Below are 6,845 nucleotides of genomic sequence, written 5' to 3' on the forward strand. Positions count from 1 at the left end.
CAAACAATCTCCTATTACTACTATAGGTATTTCTATAAGTTCGCGAATTCAAGCAAAGGTCAATAACATCGATCAAATTATACATACACTAGATGCAGATCTGGAATCTGATACCAGGGCTCAATGGAGGGACATGGGAGGTGCTTCTAACTCTAGAGTCTCAAAAAGCTAGATCTAACAACACATTCATCAATTGTAAACTGTCCCTAATCAGAGACTGCACCAAAGGAGCAGCCAAAGAATCGAACAGTAATGAATGGAATAGTAAAAACTGTTGAGGAACCTAGACTCCTAGAGAGATGAGGAATCCTGCACCTGCTCCGACAGATGCACCTCCTAAACCATGGTCTAACCTCTTCCAGAAGAATCGCTCTACATCAAATGGTATGCCTTTATTTTATATTCCTCCATAGATCATAAATGGCCAGAGTGCAATTGGACAAAAATGAGGTTGAATCTGAGACAAAGAAATGGAAGTGTACCCTAATTGTGTACATACTGGATGAGATATCAGGGTATAATAATATGAAGTGATATATCAATGTCAATTGGGCAAATGTTGCAGAACCAGATGTGTTTCTGCATGAGGAAGGGTACTACACTGTCAAACTCCAAACAGCTCCTGACATGCAAGAGATCTATTATTCTGGGCCTTATTCCATCAATAATAGGCCTATGATCTTGAATCCATGGACCTCAAATTTGATTTTAATGAGGAAGTTATCACTGAAATTCCCCTTTGGGTCAAATTTCTAAAGTTGCATATGAACTGTTGGGGTCTGATTTACTCAGTAGAATAGCCAATGCTATTGGTACACCTATATTTGTTGATGAATGTACGACTAAGAAAACTAGGGTATCTTTTGTTAGAATGTTAATTGAGATTACTGTGACTAAGTTATTACCTAATGAGATCTGTGTCATGGATCCAAATGGGAGACAGTTAATGCAATGAGTGTGTTATGATTAAAGACCCGATTTCTGTGACTAATGCCAAAAAGTTTATCACAAGTGTGCTCCTCATAAGGGACCAGATACACAAGAGGCTAAACAACGGACTAAGCAACATGTGAAGATAAGGGAGCCCAACAAAGTGACTATATAATGGAGAACTAAAGGGCCTGTACTGAAAGTTGATAGCCATCCTATGCAGTAGCAAAACCAACTTGCACCAATGACAACAACTGAGCAGCAGGTTTTGCATATTGCCTCCCCAAGTAGTATGCCAGAAACTAGCCAAAGGCAAAACAACAGATAATCTCCAAATGATGCTCATATGTCCAAAGAGTGTCATCGAGGGAAGCAAGTGGAAAGTAGCCCTAAGTTTAACTAGGCAAACTTTCCTATGCTTTATGCTGTTAAACTGAAGAATCCTTTTGAGGTATTACCCCATGGGACTGAAGATATACACATATTGCCCTTTGACAGGGGTCGAGGCCATCTTACATGTTGATCAACTGGCTATTTTGGAATGATCGGGGAGTCAATAAGATGTATAAACAAAAAGAGCTACATCACTACATATAAAATAAGAATATCAAATTAGTTGGCTTGATAGAGACAAGAGTAAAAGAACATAACTCACACAGAGTGAGCAAAGCTATTGTACCTGACTGGATATTTTTACTAAATATCAATAAACTCAGAATGGTAGAATTTGGATCCTTTGGGATTCAAGATGGTATACTGTAAATTTACTAAAAGCTGGTGAACAATTCATACATTGCCATCTAAGAGATAATTCTGGGAAATTGGATTTCTTAATGACTGTTGTTTATGGATACAATACTGTTGAGCAAAGGAAAGCATTATGGGATGACATTCAGGCTTTGGCTACAAACATAACATTAATTTGGATAGTATGTGGAGATTTCAATGTTGTGCTCTACCCTCAAGATAGATTGCTGAGTAATCCCCATAACGTGTGCATAAACTCAGAACTTCTCTGACTGTATTCAAGCATTGTAGCTCAGTGAATTACCATGTATGGAAGACTACTATACTTGGTCAAATAAGCAACATGGACCAGACAGAGTTAGTAGTAGAATTGACAGTCTTTGGAAATTTTGAATGGATGATGCAATGGGGGCCTGTGCAAACTGAATATGATCTGCCCCTAATGTCTGATCATTCACTTATGTTACTCTCAATCTGCATAGTTACTAGGTCTGAAAAAATTCCTTTCAGATTTCTAAATGTTTGGGCAGACCATGCTAACTTTCTACAGCTAGTGCAGGATGTATGGGCTTGGAATTTAGCAAAATGGAGAATGAAGAATATTTGGCTGAAACTTAAAGATTTAAAGCCTAGAATCAAGGCATTGAAAAATGAAGAATTCAAAATTATTACTGCTAAGATTGACCAGGCTAGAGGTGAACTTCAAGGTATTTAGAAGCCGATTGTATCGCAATGTACCGATTACCTACTAGACCAGGAGAATATACTTCATCAACTAGAAAATTGGTCCCTCATAGAGGAAAGTGTGCTGAAGCAAAAATCTAGAGCTAAGTGGATTAAACTTGGAGATTCAAATACCAAGTATTTTTCTGCTTTAATTAAGGAAAGGACTCAGAAGAAGCAGATCAAAGAAATTACATCTCTGGATGGACAGACACTAAATGATCCTGAGGGGATAAAATATGAAATTATTGAGTTCTACAAATCCTTGATAGGGACTGCTGCCCAAGCTCTTCCTTCTATCAACAGAGAGATCATGAAACAAAGACCTACCCTATCACAACAACAAAGACTTTAGCTATGTGCAGAAGTCACTGATCAAGAAATCTTTGAAGGTTTACAGGCTATTGGTGATGACAAGGCATAAGAGGTGGATGGTTACAAAGCTTATTTCTTCAAGAGAACCTGGCCAATTATTAAGGAGGAAGTTTTTGAAGCTGTAAAAGATTTTTTTACCGCCGGTAGAATGTACAAGGCCATAAATTATACCACCATAATATTAGTACCTATACTATATTGATAAATAGGAAAACTACTGTTTTATTTGATACTGCAAAAGAACTTAGACAAGGGGATCTTATCTCCCCTTTCCTATTTGCTATTGTCATGAAGTACCTCAGTAGAAGCCTAAATGGACTGAAAGGAAACAAAGACTTCAAATATCATCCAAAGTATGCTAAATCGGGCATCACACATTTAAGCTTTGTTGATGACTTACTGTTATTTGCAAGAGGAGACTTACCATTAGTTACTGCTATGCATAGATGTTTCAGCCATTTCTTACAATCATCAGGACTCCAAGCCAACTTGGGAAAAAGTTCTGTGTACTTTGTAGGGGTGTCTCCACCTGAGAGAAATAGAATTCTACAACATCTGGGATATGGACATAGAGAACTACCTTTCAAATACTTATGCATACCACTATCAACTAAGAAGATCTCAATGATCTAATGGCAACCTCTTATTCAAAAGATAGTGGAAAGAATATCCTTATGGACAACTAAGAAACTATACTATGCATGGAGGGTACAACTAGTGCAAAGTGTGATATTTGGCATCCAAGCCTACTGGGTTCAACTGCTGCCACTTCCTGTCAAGGTGCTAAAGCTTATTGATACTTATTGAAGGAGCTGCATCTGGTCTGCGGCCAATAATATTACTAAGAAGGCCCTGGTCTCATGGGAGAAGATCTGCTCTCCTAAGCCTAGTGGAGGCCTGAATCTAGTGAATATTCAATTGTGGAATAAAGCTCCTATTGCCAAAGTGTGTTGGGATGTGGAAGCTAAAAAAGACACATTGTGGATTAAATAGATCCACTCCTACTACATCAAATGATAGTGATTCCTACAAGTACCAGTGCATAAGCAAGCTTGATGGATGATCAGGCAGATTTTTAATGCTCGAGAAACTATGAACCAGTGCAAAGGAACTCTGGGGCTAGCTTGATCAGGCACATATACTTACAGTTGATGGGGGGAAGACCTAGTGCGAATTGGAAGTGTTTAGTGTTTCATAACACTGCAAGACCTAAAGCACATTTTACCATGTGGATGCTACTACATGGCAGGCTCCTCACTATAGATAGGTTGCGGCAATGGGGAATGGTTGTAGAGACACAATGTGTGCTATGTCATGATCATGATGAAAGCAGGGAGCATCTATTTGTCAACAATATGTTTATCAAGAGCTTATGGAGCAAGACCATGCAATGGATGCAGCATGAATACAGGATAACAAATATCTGGGAGCAACACCTTCAGTGGATACTAAAGGAAAATCCCAAAGAGCCAAACTATTTCGGATGGTATATGCAGAACTATCGCGTGCCATTTGGATTGAGAGGAATCTGAGGATTTTTGAAAGAAGGGCTAGAGATTGGAATGTCATTGCACGTGAAATAGCGTACACTTGCAACATTAGAGCTGCTACTGAAATGCATAGATTAGTTCGTAGTTTTATGCTTGTTTGATTTTGTAGGCTAGTGTTTACATTGGATGTTGGATTTGTAATGAGATAGCTAGTTGTGTAAGCGATACTATGGCTTTGTACAGTTATACCGGTGATTGATACAAAGTGATTAATTACCAAAAAAAAGTAAAAATACATATCATATAACCATGTTAAATGAATAATGTCTATATGAAAGACAACTAGACAAGTGTCACAACTCAAGCAGTTACTGATTTGATGTAAATACTTAATGCAAATTAAATAAGTTTTACCGTACAAATATCATTACCAAATACCATGTAACGAAACACATGTGCAGGTCACGAGATTGAATTAAGAAAAGCATTCCATAAGAAAAAGCTAAATATAATACTAGTCCAGCATTAAGTTGAAGATGTTTGTTCAACCGCACATTAGATTATTTAAATACTAACTGATGTGGACGAGCTGCGGTTGTGTTAAAATATGTTAGAGATTAGAAGAAGTAAAGCTGTTAGCATAATGCAATCCAACATCATCCTCCGTTTAGGCTTAAACATGGAGTTTAAATTCTCTGAACGCACTAAGACATAAAATCATAATTTGACATTTATTTAATTAATGCGATGTGTAAAATTCAAACACGACAATTTTCTTTATAATTTGTTCTTTTTTTTAATTTTTCTTTTACGTTTATTACATGCATTAGTTTGACAAAACTGTAACTTAACATAATTCTGGGTGACTGAGTCTAATTCTCTTTTTCTTTTTTGTTTCCTTAAATTACTTTAGATGAATTACATATTATGGATAAGTCAAAATAATTAATAATCTAAATATTTAAAAGACACATGAAAAAATTACAATAAAAAATTTATTTGAATCTCGAAATTCGAATATCGTCATATAAATTAAAACAGAGAAATGGTATATAGTAGTCATAATAATCCGCACATATTTATTTAGAATCATTAATATGCTTGAAAATACATCTGGAATAGCTTTTGTGTTTTTGCAAATTAAAGCCGATTTTTTTTAATTAATGACGTTTGCCGGAAAAAAAATCGAAAAATTACTTCAATTTTCAAAAACTAAAAGGAAGTTTGATATTTCTTGACCTGTTTCTGAAACAATCTAGTAGGTATTTGGAAACAAAATTTAAGAACTAAAATTTAAAGTTAAAGTTGAAAAAAGTTATTCAAAAGTAGAACATCAAATCTTATATGCTGGCAGTGGTTCTTTTTTTTTTAATTATCTTAAAAAATCCCAAGTCACATGTACTCCCTTTATCTCAATTTATGTGATTGATTTCGTAAGTTAAACAAATTTTTAATTGTAATTTTTATAGGGTTTTAAATATTTAAATTATTAATTAATATGGCTTATATAACTTTTACGTAATTTTCAAATTATGTAAATTTATTTCAAAAGACTTAAGAATTCTATGTCAAAACTCAAGATCAAAATTTAAAAAATTTAACTTTCGAAATTTGAGTTATGACACATAATTTGGACATTTGGACAGAGTGAGTATCTTTTAAAGAAATACTCCAGAGTTCTGATATGCTCTTATCAATGACTCAAATGATTATACAAGTAGGTATGAGGAGAAACATGTTATGTGCAGTGTCTTATAAGATTTTGTTATAGAATAAGTCCATATGATGAAATATAATTTCCCAATCTAACAAAACTGCTTTATATCTGGACCGAAAAAGGGGAAAAAGGGAAAAAGAGAAAGTCACTAGCTAGGTGTTATCCTATAATTTCAGTCTCGTGTCTTTTCTCTTTTAATATATAAACCAACAATGGAATTCCTGACCAAACTTTCGTACTATTTTACTACTTTGAATTAAATACGACGAAGCTGAAATTAATCTGATGTGGGGTATTAAGAAATTAGAAAGTTAATTTCGTTTTATTATTTATATAAAAAACAATGAAGACGCAAACTTCTCTTCTCAACAAATTTTCTGTCTCATTTTGCTTTATGAGTCTATTACATGCGTTAGTGATGTTGTTTTTGTAGATTCATGCTCACCTTTTCTTATCCTAATTAAAAAACATATAGTGGATAGACTTTATGATTTGAAAAAGTACTAGTGGGACGTACCCCTAGTCAAAATAAACCCGCCTAAAAAAAAATATAAAAATATACATCTCCACCTCCACGTGGCTCGAAGAGATTGATTTAAGATTCGAGTCACATTTAAAGTAAAACGAAAATGTTATTATTACTACTTGAGTTGAGTAAATTATTTTGCAAAAGGAGTCAATTATAATATGATTCATGGAGGAATATGCATAATTATTAATAAAGCTAAAGCAAATTTTCCCTTAACTCGCTATGTGACGTTTGTCATAAATATAATCAATGACATGTAACGTGCAATTTGTTTAAGAACAAATAGCTTTTCTTTTCTTTTGTTGTTGCTTCTTAGTATCACTTTGCTCCTTCT

This window comes from Nicotiana tabacum, chromosome 13 (assembly GCF_000715075.1).
Source record: "Nicotiana tabacum cultivar K326 chromosome 13, ASM71507v2, whole genome shotgun sequence".
Classification (NCBI taxonomy): Eukaryota; Viridiplantae; Streptophyta; class Magnoliopsida; order Solanales; family Solanaceae; genus Nicotiana; species Nicotiana tabacum.